The sequence below is a fragment of the Pelodiscus sinensis genome, chromosome 8, assembly GCF_052426305.1.
Source record: "Pelodiscus sinensis isolate ZL-2025 chromosome 8, ASM5242630v1, whole genome shotgun sequence".
Classification (NCBI taxonomy): Eukaryota; Metazoa; Chordata; order Testudines; family Trionychidae; genus Pelodiscus; species Pelodiscus sinensis.
In genome coordinates, this window is record NC_143059.1 from 1,402,528 (window position 1) to 1,419,259 (window position 16,732).

Here is a 16,732-nt window from a genome sequence, read left to right on the forward strand (position 1 = left end):
CAAATCCGTCTCCAAACCATTCAAATCAGGAGCGTAACATTTTAAAGATGCTTCCAACATGCTCAATTTTGAGCAAGGATTTTCCCCTATTTTAATACAACTGGGGTCAGTCCCTCAGCCCTCCAAACCCACTCTAGCACAGCAGAGACCTGTGCTTGCACAAGAGCTGATATAGCCAGGCATTCAGCAGCTCCCCACCTTGCTTCCCCCCCTCACGCCAGGGGCATTTCATGATAGGACAGTAGCATGACAGGAACGCGAGGGGCTGGGCCAAAGCACACAGAGTTACAGTGTTTCTGTTACCCACTGGTGTTCCCTGAGGCTGCTCTAACTTGTGCCAGGGGATAGTTCAATGCTGCCAGTTTTCAGGATATGGAGAATTGGAGAGTCAAGCCATTTATGCCCTTCTCCAGAGGTGCCAATCACATGCATCCATGATGCTGAACTGCTCAAATCTCATTCTAAAAACCCTTCACGACAGTCAGAACATCTGAAAAAGAGAATGACGGGAGGAAATGCCTATGACACAGGGTCATCCTGTTTTAATTAAGTATCAGAGGGGTAGCCGTGTGAGTCTGAATCTGCAAAAGCGACAAGGAGTCCTGTGGCACCCTATAGACTAGCAGATTTATTGGAGCATGAGCTTTCGTGGGCAAAGACCCACTTCATCAGATGCACCTGACAAAGTGGGTCTTTGCCCACAAAAGCTTATGCTCCAATAAATCTGTTAGTCTATAGTGTGCCACAGGACTCCTCATCGCTGTTTTAATCAGTGGCCTTATACAGGGTTTTTTTTAACAGACAGCTTCCTAAAAAATGCCAAATGGAGCTGCAGACACCAGGAGTCCACGGACCACAGTAGAAGACCACATGAACCAGTGAGTCCACCTGCAGGTCTAGCTTCTCTCACCCAGGTAGAGTCACGTAGGCACAGCTAATCAACTGCATATGCATCTACCAGTTCAACACTCCTTAACTCTCACATTCATTTGTGTCCTTACGATTTGATCTTAAACAGGCAGCACAGCTCCCAACAGCACCACGAGCAGCAGTGACAAACCCCTCGAGTGACCTCAGACTTGGATCTTGACAAGGACGCAAAGGTCCACACACAGCCTTCAGCATCAGAGCCAGAGCAGCCAAGTTAAAGAAACACACGAGTTCCGTATTGTTTCCAAGGTAAAGCACATGAGAGGCTGACCTTGGTTGACAGGACACTGTTATTTATACAGCACCTACCTGCCAAAGTACTGGGGGCAATATGCTGCAAAAATCAAAGCCAATGCAATGAAAACAATCAAATAAGAGCACACCACAAACGAGGCAGCCTGTTTTAGAACATAAGAGAAAGGGATCAGAAGGGAGTAAGCATCGGGCCAGAAGCCATTCAATACACTTTTAAAACTTCAAGACAGACAATGGTAAGGAGCTCTTTCAAACCAGGGCAACAAAGTTATTGCCATTTATACGCTGTACATGCAGCAACAGACAGGCCCTGCCCTGAAGAACCTACCGCAGGACTGGCCCTTGGGCAAGGCGAGTGAGGTGGTCGCCTTGGGCCCCAAACTTTCAGGGCCTCATGCCCAGCTCTCAGCCGTGTGGCCGTGAGGCTCAGCATGCTGCCTTGGACCCTGCACACTCTTCAGCCGGGCCTGACCTACAGTCTGACTGGACAACACTGACAAAACAGTAAATGATTTCCCCAGGGTCCTGCACAGGACAGTGGTAGAGTTGAGAACAGAGCTGAGAGCACTGAAGACATAGCTGTGCCATTAGTGATTAGCTTTGAAAAGTCAGGGAAGGGACTCCACAGAACTAGAAAAGGGCAAATATAGTGTCCAGCTATAAAAAGGAAATAAGGACCATCTGGAGAATTACAGACCAGTCAGTTTAACTTCTGTACCAAACAAAATAATGCAGCAAATAATTAAGCAACCAATTTGCAAACATTTAGGGGATAATGAGGTGATAAGTAATACGCAACATGGATTTGTCAAGAACAAATCTTCTTAAATCAGCCTAATATCTTTCTTTGACAGAGTAACAAGCCTTGCAGAAAGCAGAAGATGTGGTATATCTTGACTTTCGGAAGGCTTTTGACACAGTCTTGCATGGCCTTCTCATAAACAAACTAGGGAAATACTAGCTAGATGGGGCCACTATAAGGTGGGTACATAACTGGCTGGATAATCATTGTCAGAGAGTAGTTATCAATGGTTGACAGTTATGCTGGAAAGGCAGAACAGGTGGGGTTCTACAAGGATCAGTTCTGAGTACAGTTCTGTTCAATATTTTCATCAGTGATTTAGATAGTGGTACAGACAGTACACTTATAATGTTTGCAGATGGTACCAAGCTAGGAGGGGTAGTGAGTGGTTTGATGGATAGGGTCATAATTCAAAATGACCCACACAAACTGGAGAAATGGTCTGAAGTAAATAGGATGAAAGTCAATAAGGACAAATGGGAAGTACTCCACTTAGGGAGGAACAATCAATTACCCAAATGGGAACTGACTGCCGAGGAAGGCGTCAAGGGATCTGGGGGCCATAATTAAAGTTAAGATGTTGCCATGGCTATTTTTAGTAAAAGTCAAGGGCAATAATCAAAAGTTAGTTCTTCCAAAAGCCCTTGATATCTGTAGTGAGACAGCATTACTGCCAGCGGGCCTAAGAGAAACTAAATTCATCAGTCTTTCCCCCAACCATAAGGACCCTTCTGTGCCTCCCTTTTAACCGGGAGGCTTCTGGAAAAGAGGAGTCAGCAGTGAATCAGAGGGGCGGGTGTATGCACAAAACCCACCTTAGATTGATGCTGTCAGTCCTCCAGGGCGTTGGAAAGAGGGGAGACCTATTATGCTTTTTCAGCTGAAGCTGGGGAGCCAAAGCAAAGCATTCAGCAGTGGCAGCTCTGACCCTCTGGGTATAAGTGGAAGCAACGTCAATGGAATTGCAGCTGCTTACACTAGCAGTCAATTTGTCCCTGTTACTTTGTGGGAGGATGAGAGAGGCAGCATTGTAAAGGCAATACATAAACAAATAGCTTTGTTTTTACAATGCTCAGTCTCATTCTCATCTCATGCCTGCAGGCTACTGACTTTAACGGAGTTACCCCTGATCTACATCAGCGGCCAGGAGGTTAGAATCACCCCTCCCTTTCCCACCTTGGGCCCTTTGTTTAGCAGCTCTACGCCCATTTCCTCTCGCCCTGGTGAGAGAGTCAAGCCAGCAGAGCCTAGGCTGCCTTCGAAGGGCACTGGCACATCCTCACGTAAATCCCTGCTCGTTACATGTAGCAGAGCGTGTTAAGGAAGAGAATTAGTAATACTCATTATATTGACGAAACTGAATACTTGCTTCTCAGCCCAGACCCCAAAATAGTAACAGATCCCTCAAATTCTAATCTTTCAGCATCTGTTACATAAATGTTGGACATGACAAGTGCCACTGCTTTAGAAGAGTGTTTCTCAACCTTTTTTTTTATAAAGTACCCCTTTAAAAAGAAATTATAAGTACCCCCAATGCACCCATCCCTCCCCCAGAGCCAGGCACCCCCAGCCCCATGCTCTAACATAATACACTGACTCCCCCACACCACTCTAATCCAATGCTGCTCCTCGCTCCCAGAGCCAGGCACTGGATGTATGGTAACCCTACCTTTGAAGTGCCTGCTCCCGCTGCTCAGCCCTGCCTCGGCAGCTTGACTGCAGGGAGCAAGTGGCCCACCAGCACCGGGCTCACCATGTGGGGCTGTGCGCTCCCACTCCAGCCCAATGCCCCCCTATCGAGAGGCCTGGGGGCAACTGCCCCATCGCTCCCACATGTTACGTCACTGATGCGGGGGCGATACTTTGGAGCAAAGCTTATTGTGCTGCTTCACTGCCTTTTAGCTCCTCTCTGCAGCACTACAGGGAAGGGGCAATGGGGATGTGTTGTACTGAGTAATGCACGTCTCCGGGTTCAGCTGCCCTTCCCGCTGAGCACCCCAGGGAGGCTGCCAGAGAGGAAATAAACTAGGAGAGGCAGCCATGGAAGTCATTTTTTTTCTTCCCACCCAAACCTGCCCCCCAACTTGGAACTGCCCCGGGTCTCACCAGAGTCACCGCAGCCACATGCTTTTCCCACCAGCGCTGGGGCACGTGCACAGAGCGGCTGTTAACATCCAGGCATGCAGCTCTGAATACTCAATTTGACAGGCACATGCTGCCACCCCTTCCCCGATCCGCTCTGCAGGGCAAAATCCCAGACATTTTTTGCCTAATTTCTCTTGTGTTGCCATTCCCCACAGACTTTTCTCACGTACACTAAGGGTAAGTGTAGCACTGTTTGAGAAACACTGCTTTAGAATGAGGAGCAAGTCAGTAACAGAGGCAATGGGTCAAACACTCAACAATATACCCTTAGGGCTTGTTTTAATTCCATTTTTTCACATGGAACCACAATAGGCACAAATATCAATAAATAAAATGCAACCAAAAAACTAATGTTTACTCCTGGGGGAATTCTGCACCAAAAGTAAAATTTATATGCGCAATATTACAAAATTCCACACATTTCCCAGACCCCTCCAAAGCAGCCAAAGGAGCATCGGAGACAGGGCAATGGAGGAAATGAGGCAGAGGGAAGTAATTGCTAGGCAGGAGCCTGGGTGTGAACTTGGAGGGTTTTTGGGAGTGGGTGGAGAAAAATGCCCTGTGTCCCTGAACTCCCCTGAGTCACCCCCCTCCCATCTTCATGTGGCCCCCCATTCATGCTGTTACCCCACCAGCTCCTGTGCGCCCTGCCCAGTCTGTTCCCCCCACTAGCCCTGTGACCCCCACACCCAGCAACCCCATGTACCTTCCTCAGTACATCCCCCTGTGCCTCCTCATCTGGCCCCACTGGCGTGTCACCCTGAGGAATGCAACCTTAGCTCCCTCCTCTCTGTGGCTGGCTGCACCAGCCTGAGAGCCAGCTGCCCTATCTTCAGGCACCACAGCACCCCCTGGGGGTGAAAGGTGTAACTGCAGCACCTGGCCAACAGAATGTACTTTTTGCAGGAAAAGAAAATCTGTGGGGGATGTGAAGTGTGTGTAGAATTTCCCCAAGAGTAAAATCAGGCTTATTGACTTGGTTCCGAAGAGGCTTTGCTCAATCAAACTGTGAAAGAAGAAAAACAGAGGGGATGTGCAGGAGACACAAAGCAGTGCAGCAGCAAGACGATGTACACCACCACTACTAATGGGCAGCACACTCAGGGTGAGACTGCTGCAATTAAAAATTGATGTTGGCACCATTTGCCACAATGCAGAGGTTCTTGACTTGTGAATGTCACACACTGCTGTCAGGGGGTTGCAAGTGTCCTGCTCGTCAATGTTACCTCTAATTTTTCCATCCACATGTGGAATAAACTTTGTTACATGCATTGAGGCATGTGTGGTTGTGCACCACCAGAAGAAACACATGCTGCTGGCTGCAGGCGCTCTGCTAACCAGATGGGCAGCATTTTAATCTCTCCTGGATGGTCACCCAAGCACTCACCTTACAGGGAACACTGCTGCCCTCCCCAGATTGCTCTATAGCAGGGGTACCCCAGCCCATGCCTGACTGGATGAGAAGCAGTCCAGGGGGTGGGGAGGTCCCAGCATTAAAAAGATTGAGGACCACTGCCATATACAGTTTATCAGATCATTGCTGCATCAAATACATTCTTCTGCCGCCAGCTACAATCTATACCTGATACTACAAAGGAGAGCAAGGACCTCAGTCCCATCTCTAACTCTACCCCCCCACTTCTCATTAAGGTGCCTGATTAATTCTCCATGCTGTGCATGGAGAACAACATTTCTACCTGACCACTGTGGCAATCATTTTCAGCCCTGAAGCCTAACCCTGGACATCTTATCTCAACTAGCAACAATTGTTTATGTTTGTGAAGGAAGCACTGGTGCTTTAAATCCAGACACATGACTCGACTCCAAGATGAATATAAGTTTTCATGGCTAACAACTTTTGCTAAGATAGTCAGTCTGAAAAGGGACAGAATGCAAAACGCAGACCAGGCACGTGTCTCTCAACTAAGATTCTACAGCAATTACCCTCCTTCCAGACCACTACTCAGTACCCACCTTTCTCTAACAAACAGTTCTATCATTCTCATACTTCAAGAAGAGAAGAGGCCGCTTAATTTCAAGCAGGTCTCTCTGAAAATGGGCTTCAGACTCTTTGCCAAGAATAAGTGAAAAATCAAAGCCAACAGCAAGAGGGGAAAAATGCAGCAGAGCCACTGGCATTTATTTGAACAGAACAGCTGGAGTAAGTTGTCAATTTCACTTACCATATTTTCACACTGCACTGCCTGGCAAAGTGGGCCATTAAAGAAAAGAAAGAGCTTGTGACAAGCTTATGACATATCTCAAAAGCAATAGGAGCTCTTCAGTTATTCCCGATGCTGTGGAAAGACAAACAGATGGAAATGAGAAAAAAGCAGAACAATGTCAAAAACAGGTTCTTCTCTAGAGTGCAGAGTCAACTGTGTTTGTCAGGCAGATGTACCTTGCCAGAGCAGAATCTGTTTGATCCTATGTGATGACACGATTGCCTACAAGTTAAATCACAACATGCTGAGCAGAGAACAAACTAGGGAAATATAACCTAGACAGGGCTACTATAAGGTGGGTGCACAGCTGGTTGGATAACCAGTTATCAATGGTTCACAGTCATGCTGGAAGGGCATAATGATTCGGGATCTGCAGGGGTCAGTTTTTGGACAGGTTCTGTTCAATATCTTCATTGGCAGTTTATATGATGGCATATAGAGAATGCTGTTACAAGGAAGAGGGAGAAAAATTGTTCTCCTTAACCTCTGAGGACAGGACAAGAAGCAATGGGCTTAAATTGCAGCAAGGGACGTTGAGGTTGGACATTAGGAAAAACTTCCCAACTGTCAGGGTGGTTAAACACTGGAATGAATTGGCTTGGGGGGTTGTGGGATCTCCATCCCTGGAGATATTTAAAGAGCTGGTTAGATAAACATCTATCAGGGATGCTCTAGATCAGTGTTTCTCAACCAGTAGTATGGGTACCCTTAGAGGTACTCAAGAGAAGTCTGGGGGGTATGTCAACACAACTAAAATTTGGAGAAAATTGAATTTTTAAGTTTTACAGTTTTATTATTTTTGTACTTTTTACACCCAAAAATTTCATCGCTCGCCCGGCTACAATTAAGTTGTTAAAAAAATGTGTTGCAATTGTAGAAAAAAAATTGTGTCTGAAAACTGTAGGTACTGGGGGTACTCAATTTTTTTGGGGGGGGAAGGGGGTACTTTATAAAAAAAAGGTTGAGAAACACTGCTCTAGATAGTGTTTGGTCCTGCTGTGAGTGCAAGGGACTGGACTTGATGACCTCTTGAGGTTCCTTCCAGCTCTAGTGTTCATATCATTAATATGATAACAAGGAATCGGATGGAAAAGGTGCCCTTATCTGGTCACCAGGCATGACTGCATCAAGTCACTGTACCCCATAAGGCATTGCTAAGTTTTTTTCCCTGAGCAGACTCGCTCACCATTTATTTTCCTCCTCTGTTGTTTATGAGGGTAAGTCTACACTTGCTCCCTATCTTGAAATAGGGATGCAAATGTAGTGTACCGAAATGGCTAATGAAGCACAGGATTTAAATATCCCGCGCTTAATTAGCATCATCGCGTCTGGCCGCCATTTTGAAATCGCATTATTAGGAATAACAGCTATTTTGAGAGAAGGGTTTTCTCTTGAAATAACGCTGCTACATGGAGCGTTTTATTTTGCAATAATGCGATTTCAAAATGGCGGCCGGATGCGATTATGCTAATTCAGCGCGGGATATTTAAATCCCACGCTTCATTAGCAATTTCGGTACACTACATTTGCATCCCTAGATCGAGATAGGGAGCAAGTGTAGACATACCCTGAGGATATTTGCATAGAAACAAGATATTCATATAGTAAAATCCAGATTCTCCATTCACCTGCCCTCCAGGAGGCCATGTGGCATACACAGCCCCAGTGGGAATGTGTAGGACAGAGGAGGAATAAACAACAAGCACGCACAAATGCACAAAATGCCTGCAGGCGGGACTGTGTTTTACATAGATGGGAGCATCCATGTGTTTCTCCTGCTGCATGGCTGGGTCAATATTAACAGGTGAGCTATCCTAAACTAGGACCAATTTGCCATAGGCTATCGAGCAGACATGTAACATGGTTATAGAAATCCGTTGTCTTGTCCACACAAGCAATCCTAATTTGTGATGGAGGGAGGGATGACTCAGATGGTTTCTCAGCACAAGGCTGATTTTCCCTGTTCAAATCAATGCAGTTACTATTGCCAGAGGATAATCAGAGTGAGGTGTCCATGGCTCAGTACAGTTCAACCTGAGACACTTGAGGTTCTGAACTTCTTGGTCTGGGCAGTATTCCTCCCTTCAGCCAAACACTGCTCCTGTGACCCTGTGCTCTTCCTTTTAATGGCCTATTTCCCTCACAAGGCCCAGGCCGCCAGCACTGCTCTCCTACCTGCCCCTTTCGGAAGGAGTAACTTGTTCCTCCCCATCAGGGTTCCCCGTAACTGCTCCGTCTCCATGCAAGGCAGACAGAGCTAGGGCTATGCTGATGTGTTGGCAGTGGGGGAGTTACTTCCTGTCAGCTGTTAGGATATTACCCATCTTGCCATAGCTGGTGTGTTTGTTAAAGCCCAGCTCCGTGGATCATGTGAATACATGAAAACTCAGCTTTGCTTGTGATGGCAGAGAAAAAGCCTGAGCGCATGTCAAAGGTACAATAGCCAGACAGTACATAAAAAGAAACCCAAATGTAATTTTTTTAAACGCACAGTTTTGAGGAGCCTGACTCATGATTCCTGAACATGTGGGGATGCAATACTGTGCCACCAACATATCTGTTGGTTTTGCACGGTTTTGCACGGATCTTCCATGCAGTTTGCATGTCCACTCACAAAAGGTCGAGTTTTGCTCTCACTGCACATATTCAAAATGTGTGTAATTCCAATGACTTGGTAGCTGTTCCTCCTGATTTACACTGGCATATGCAATAGCAGGTACTAAGATTCCACAGGCTCTCAGGTTTCAACATTACCTAATGCCTCTGACTGCATTCCATTCGGAAAGGGATTTCAGTTTCTCCTCTTTGCTGGTGCACATGGGCTTGCTCAGGGATTGTTTTAAAAAGAAGAACTTCAATGTTCCCATTCACAAGGGGAAAACTGCAAAATGTCAGTCATTCAGTACAGTCACCAAGGCCAAGAGAACAGCCCCACGGCCAAGAACAGAAGTGAAGTCTCAATGAGAGAATGCGCTGAGCGTGCAGCCTCTGTAACAATCTGCCCAGAACCGAGCGCAAAGTGATACCTGTAGGGCACGAGAGGTGCAGAACACAGTGCCACCCTTCTGCCAGGTGACTGATGACAGCAAAGAAGGTTGGGTTCAATCCACCTTGGGTCTCTTTTGACAAATAACTAAACTGGCTTCAGTCCCTCACCTGAAACCCTGTGTAAATGACACACATCAACCTTGAGTGCCCTTGCCAGGCAGAGCTCCCCGCCTTCCAGGCACTTCGCCTGTAAAGCACCAAGGGAGTCAGTGTCGTGCACCCACAGACACCCCACAACAGACTGACTACGTATGCAAATCAAGAGCAACACACACACTATCCATCCAACTTCCTCCCCACCTGCCAATGAGAATAGCCCATGGAGAGCAGTCCCTTGACCGGACCATCTCACCCATTTACAAAAACATGGTAAGGCTTGGCTCACGCCTGAACCCCGAGAAGGACTCTTGCGCTCTGTAGCCAGGTGGCTGGGGCACTAGCCTGCCCTGTGGGTGAGGCAGGCTTGATTCTGAGCTGTTTTTTCCATCCCAGATCTCTCTGAACCAGGCAGTGCATCAACTTGGCCCTGAGCCTCTCCCACCCCATGGCTCCTGAGTGAGAGAAACTCTCTGTTTTACTCCATCGCCACAAAGCAGTGGCAGGCAACCTGCGGCTCACAGGCCACATACAGCCCCTTCAGCCATGGGCCGCAGACCCCCTGACTGCCCCCCCAACTTGCCTCTTGTGCACTGGGACACCAGAGCCCCGCACTTATCTGCTTCTCCCCCTCCCTCATGTGGTGCTCCAAAGGTGCTGGGAGGGAGGAGTAGTAAGTGCATGAGAGGGGCGCAGGGGAGGGGAACAGACAGGGGATTTGTGGGCAGCAGGTGGAACCCCAGTGGGCTGCTGGTCACAGGTTGCCCACTTAGGGTCCACTGAGATGAAGGAGGGCCACTCATGTGGCCCGCTTACTCGGCCTGGTTGCACATCACTGCCACAGAACCTTGTACCTGAAAACTTTGCTGACACCTGCACTTCTCTGTGAAATTAAATTGCACTGAACATGTTCTGTGTCTAAATGCATGACAGGAAGTGAGAGGTAATGGTGAGCCCCCCAAGAGTGAATCTGGCCTGTTCCTAAATCCAGGACAGGTTTATACAAGATGGACAGGCCCCTACCCAATTCAGAGTCCATTTTAGTCATTTGCAAAGCCACAGGACTTTAAAAATAATAAATTTCATTTGATTTCTGATATTTACCAATGAAATGTCATGGTGGTGTAACTGTAGACATCCAGACCCACAAAGAGTTGGGGGGGGGCTGTGGTTGTTGTGATTGCAAGGTTGTTATAGGTGGGGTTGCGGTACTGCTACCCTTATTTCTGCAATGCTGCTGGCGGGGAGCTGCCTTCAGAACTAGTTGCCCAGCCAACAGCTACTGCTCTCTTGCCACCCAGCTCTGCAGGCAACACAGAACTAAGGGTGGCAAGACCATGGCTCCCCTAAAATTACCGTGCGACTCTGTGCAACTCCCTTTTGGGACCCCAATTTGAGAAACGCTGGTCTCCTCCATGAAATCTGTATCATATAGGATAATACCACTCAAAATGCCAGATTTCACTGTCTGAGATGCATTACATGGCCATGAATTTGGGAGGGTTCTGAAGCTGTGCAATAGATACCCTCTATCCACAGAATGGGTATCATCAAGACAACAGCAGTTTTATCTTCCCCATCCCTCACCAGTGAGCTGTTCTGGAGGGATCAGCTCTAAGGATGAAAGCAGAATTCAGTCACCAAGGCACAGCTCTTTCAAGAGATCATGCCCTACATCAGATGCTGTTTGCAAAGATAAATAACTGGTCACTAGCTTCCTTGCATCTATAATGGGAAAACACCTGTATTCACAAGTCATCCAAACATTCATGGTCCTCTCCTTGTTTATAACTTTGCATTGCATGGCAGCCTTCATTCTACTGTAGTTTTCAATTTTGTGCTACATTTATCATGCACTCTGAACTCTAAGAGCTTCTCTCAAGAATCCATTTTCCTTTTGGGGCTCTGAAAGCTTTCCAAATATGGTTATTAAAGATCTGAGAGATGAAGAGACCTCACAAATATTCAAAAGCTGAATGAGCAATAAACATTTCAGACGCATAATAAATTAAAAACTGAGAGAAAAGATGCAGCAGATTAAGTATCAGACCAGCAAGATAGCTAAGTCATGTACTTAACAAGAGTATCAAAGAGCCCTGAGACGTGTCCTACAAAACAGTTAAATATGGTTGGAGAATTTCAAAAGGAAACACTTGTGAAGAGTTTACAGCAATGATGACTCACAGACAGAATCATCCAGAACATCGCATGATGTGTAAAATGCTTCTGGAGTGATGTGGTTCCATTTTTCAGGTTTTAAAATACGGAAATTTGATATCCAGTTTGTTATAAAAACCTGCACCTCATTTAGCTGACATTAAACATCTAGCTCAAACTTAGCCTGCTTTATTTTCAGAGCTGCTTGAAATTGGAACATTGCAAGCTGATGTCTCTGCAACAGGGTACTTGATGCAGGGCAAAATGTTGGCCTTGCACTGTTGGGGCAGTGCTAAGCCAGAGAAGAATCAGGAGGGAGAATTCTCTGCCACCCTACTTCTGGGGGCTCTGTGTAGAGCTACTTCCCCTTTGGACTGAGGACTAAAGTGGGGGAGAAAGTCTAACTTGGGAAAGCCAGTACTGGAATTACTGTGATGCACCCCGAACCCTGGGATCTTGGAGGGCTCCTTGATTTCCTTTGCTCGAGCAAATAGGAGAGACCCACAGAGAATAGGAGACTCTCGAGACAAGCCATGACCCGAGGCAACGGGGATTGCAGATGAATTGCACTGGAGATCATGCAGCCTCAATGGCTCTCTGGTTGCTAAGAAAAAGGTCACTGCAGGAGACAGAGGAGGAAAGCAAAAGAGACTGAAGATGGATCCTGAAGATGTCAACAATTCATTGGCATCTGTGCAGTTTCATACACTGGACCCAATTCATTACTATGAAAGAGAAACAGCTCCTGGAAGCGAGAGGGTTAACTGCAGCCCTGGCTGTCAGCCATCCCTGCACTCTGCTAGCAGGCCGAGCAGATCAGTCCCTGCTTCTTGCAGACATCAGCCATATACCTGTTGAGGGGTAAGGCAGGTGGCAAATGCCTGCCCTCTCTCTGGTTAGGCCAAAGCAAACCATTTGCCCTTGCAGATAACACTTTTATCCCTCTTCCCCCTCCATCCATGCAGGCAAGAACAGGTGTTTCAGAAGTCACGGCATGGCTGAGCTACCGCGGTGTTCCACAAGGCTGGTCAAACACAATTCTTTCTGTAGTGCACACTGGGCACCTCACTTGACTTTTGGACCTTTGGTCTTCAGTTTCTTTAAAAATCAAATTCCACTAAGGTGCTCAAACACTAGCCTGAGCCCCTAGTAAGTCCAGCCCCAGGGCCAGATCCTCACTAGGGGTAAATCAGCGTAGACCTGATAAATCAACCACTGTGCCCTGTCCTGTGGAGAATGAGAAGCATAGGTGGAGTTGATGGAGACCATCCTCTGCTGACTTACAGCAGGGAAGATACTGCTGTCAGCAGACCTAAGTTTGTCGACTTGAGCTCCATTATTCACATAGCTGAGTAACAGATCGCCAGCCTGCAGAAATGTTGACTAAACCAGAGAGAGTAAAAGTTAGATGTCCGTCAAATAAGGACTCTCTGAATGTGCCTGGAAAAGTGATAAAGGGATTTGCCACAATGGCCACTACACTGATGAAATCATTAGTTTGAATCTAGTCCAGGAGTAATCAAGAGTAATCCCCAGGTAATGGCTGTTTGGTGTCCCACTGCCACATGAAACAAGTTAGTTATTTCACTCCAATTTCCTGAGGAGAGGAAAGGAATCAAGCCCCCTCTACACAAAACGCTTTCCATCAAAACTGGTCCATAAGCTGGCAGAGATCTCAGGATTTGAGACACAGAGACAACTTTCTTAGAAAAGGCTGCGATGGGTCAGGGCGAAGTGGCCATGAAGCTGCCACCTTCAGTGTAGAACCAGGAACCAAAGTCCTCATTGTCCCTGGCAACCAATCTGACACCTTACTGAGCACTCCAGGAAAAGAAATAGCATGTCATGGCATCTCTCAGTCACTTTCCTTTTCAACCAAAGGAATAAGCACAGAATTCCTGTTCAGATGAAGAGGCAGGAAAGTGGGTCTCTCTGTGCAGCATTGTCTAACCCCTAGGTGCAGGTAAGTAACTGCCCTCTTTTCCAAAGGAAAGCATGCTTCTTTTGAAAACCAGTCTGCCTTCAATCCTGCAAACCTCGGAGGCACATGCTTCACTCTATGTGCATGACAAGTTCAACTCAAGTAAATGAGACTACCTCGGGGTATAAAATTAAGCTTGTAACTGTTTGCAGGATCTGGACCTTAGGGAGATAGAGAGACACTGATTCAACAAAGCACTTAAGTATGTACCTAAGTCTATCTCCATTAAGCAAAACATTTAAGCACATGCTTAAAGTTGGTCAAACTGAAGCAACAGTAATTTCACAGAATCGAGATCTATGAAGAGCAACTGAAAATGAAAAGCATCTCAGTTCTTCTGTCATATTAAACACGTAGGTGTCAAACTAGCATCTAGAAAAATACCAACCTGATAGCAGAATAATGATAGAGAGGGCTGGGCATCTAGTGGGTGGGGGAATAGCACAGAAACTCTTCCCTTAGTAATGTTCTAAAATATTATTTATGGACAATATTGTAAAATCTTTGGGACATGGACCAACCAGTTACTCTACATCTGCTCAATGCAAGCTTGGTGAGACTCAAGCCATTTGTGGCCTAGAGGCACAATAACAACCAGAACAATAAAGGAGGTGTCTCAATACTTTGTGGGTTAATTGTAGAGACCTGCAAGAGTCATAACTGGCATCTGCTACAGAGCTGGGAACCACACCAAAGAAAGAGACTGATTAAATGGGAATTTATCCCAAGAAATGAGTAGCAACAGGATAGCCATCAGATTTTCAGTTAGCTGAATATCCTCTGGAAAACATACCATGGGAAATATAAATCAACCAGGCAATTCCTGAAATGCACTAGCAATTTGCTCATTTAAATACTGAAATTGCGTCTAATATGAACCTGGTTCATATGGGTTGGGCTGCTCTGGGCCTTGCCTTTCCATGAAGAACTCCCTTGAGGGTCTCCATCTTGGCCTTCACCAGCTCTAGGAATGCTTCCCCCAGGAATCTCCAAATACAATGACATAAAAAAAAGAAAAGGTTTGAATAGGACAGAGGTGGGTCGGGGGGAAATCACATCAGAACCACAGAGACTGTGTTTATACATCAGTGTTTCTTCTCGAGGTTTCCTGTGCTGGCTACCCCTAACGTAGCTCTGCGGTGCTAGTCTTCAAGGCCTTGCTGCTGTTGGCCAACGGCCAACATTTTAACCAGCCTGTCACCTACCCTGAGCAGCACAGGTCTCCATGACGTGTGTGTCAAAATGCTGGTAGCCAGCAATACCCTTCTTTACACGGGTGCACCCAGTGTAAAGAGCAGTGGTGGGGAGCGTCAGTTAAAAGATTAACAAAGTGCCTTGGGAACTTTCATTGAGACACCAGCTCTGAAGGTGTAAGTCACCTGAAAAATGGAGCTGTGGCTCCTAAGTCAGTTGGCCACTTATGCAAGTTTAAGCCAAAGTCTAGTACAGACTCAGTCATACTTAATCCAGACAGGTACAGGCTTAGGGAAATAAACCGCTCTCATTCTCCAATCCACTCTCTCATAGTTACAAGCTCAGTCTCCACCTGCCAATCTTTCAGATCCCATCCTGGAAGGAGCTCCACTGACCCCTTTGTATCAGAGAGATTCCCCCTTCCTACCTTGAACAACTATACTCGTAAGAGTTAAGTGCAGTGTCCTGCTCCAATCCCAAAGGGCTCATTATTCTGTCTAAGAGAATTCCCCTGGAAGTTTCACTTGGCAAAAGCATTCTTGGCTTCCTGTCCTATAAACTTCTAAGTATTGTTTGCTTTGCATGGGCCAGAGCCAAAACCCACTGAAGTCAAGTGGAGTCTGTCAACTGATAACAGGGAGCTATAAAGCAGGCCCTAAAACAGCAGCTGTGTTTTGCCCCAGAGGTAGCTGCATTTCAACAGGGGATGAAATAATACCTGCAGCTTGTGGATAGTTTTATGGTGGAAAGTATCACAGCTAGGGCTGTAAAATGGACCTGGAGGAGCTAGGTGTCTAACTCCCATTGACCATGAAAAAGTGCAGCCTCTATAAATGTGGAAACCCCCAACCCCAAATCAGAGGGTTGTTTTCCTCTAACCCTCTGCCCTCACCAAAAACTGACCAACGAACAAGCTACAATGCTGCCCTAGCACCAAATGACAACATTCTTACACCAGAACGGCCACATTTGATTTACAGCTTTCCACAAAATGTGAAAAGGTGACGTTTCATTCTCAGAAACAATGTAACATTGTGGAGCTGAAATGTTTATAGTATGAAACTCTTGAATTATCAAGGTTTGAAAAAAATTGGAATTTGCTGCCAGCGACATGTTTTGTTTTATTTTTGTGACCCACAATATTTCCTGCCTTTTCCCACAAGCGCAGTAAGACAGACACGTTTGTGTTTCACCCAGATTACTGTGCACGTCTTCAAATGGAGAGGCTGGAACCCACCACCCCTCTGTTAAGGCACTAACAATCCCATGGCCATTTGAGACGAGCAGGGATTTGTCCTTACATGAAATTTGCCCTCCCAATTGCCCTGAGGCATGCTAGCCACTGCCTTCCGTCCCAAGAGGAAGTTGAGCTTCAGTGGTGCCCAACAGTTTGGCATCTGAAGAATATTAACTTTAAAATATTATTGTTGATTAAATGTAATGCCTTTAATAGGCGATATCATCAGACAGGCTGCATGGCAAGTCAGAGTTTGCACAGGAGCTCTCTCTGTTGGAGTAATTAGAGTCTAATACATTTATTGGAAAAGGGCTGAATGACTCAATTCCAACCAGTTGTACAGCTCCCAAGGTGTCAAACCACTGTGGGTCTTTTCTTACTGCATATCATTTTGCTCTCCAGACACAGTCAATGTTATTATTAGCTGTGTTTAATCTGCTCTGGTGGATCCCGTTTATTTCATGTTAATAGAGATAGACCATGCGACAAAGAGTAGGACATACAGATTAAGACCGGGCAAGATTTATGTATTTTTATTGACCCTAGCTTGGAATTTGATTTGCACCGAGTAGAAATTAAATAAGACATTTTTTCAAGCTACATTTTAGATCAATGTCATCTTAGAGCCACACATTAACCCACTGACATAGCAGAAGATAAGT

The 16,732-nt window shown here is 46.2% G+C and overlaps 1 protein-coding gene across 12 annotated transcripts in view; it reads right to left on the bottom strand.

The window, feature by feature from the left end:
• Window positions 1–16,732, bottom strand: part of SORBS1 (sorbin and SH3 domain containing 1) — a 187,948-nt gene that overhangs the window by 92,545 nt on the left and 78,671 nt on the right. For 10 of the 12 annotated variants that reach the window (XM_075935650.2, XM_075935652.2, XM_075935662.2 and 7 more), the window contains one exon: window positions 6,316–6,429. The exons of the other annotated variants lie outside the window; for them this stretch is intronic. The gene's annotated coding sequence lies outside the window, so the exon portion shown is untranslated. The remainder of the gene's footprint in view (window positions 1–6,315; window positions 6,430–16,732) is intronic. 12 annotated transcript variants of the gene reach the window in all.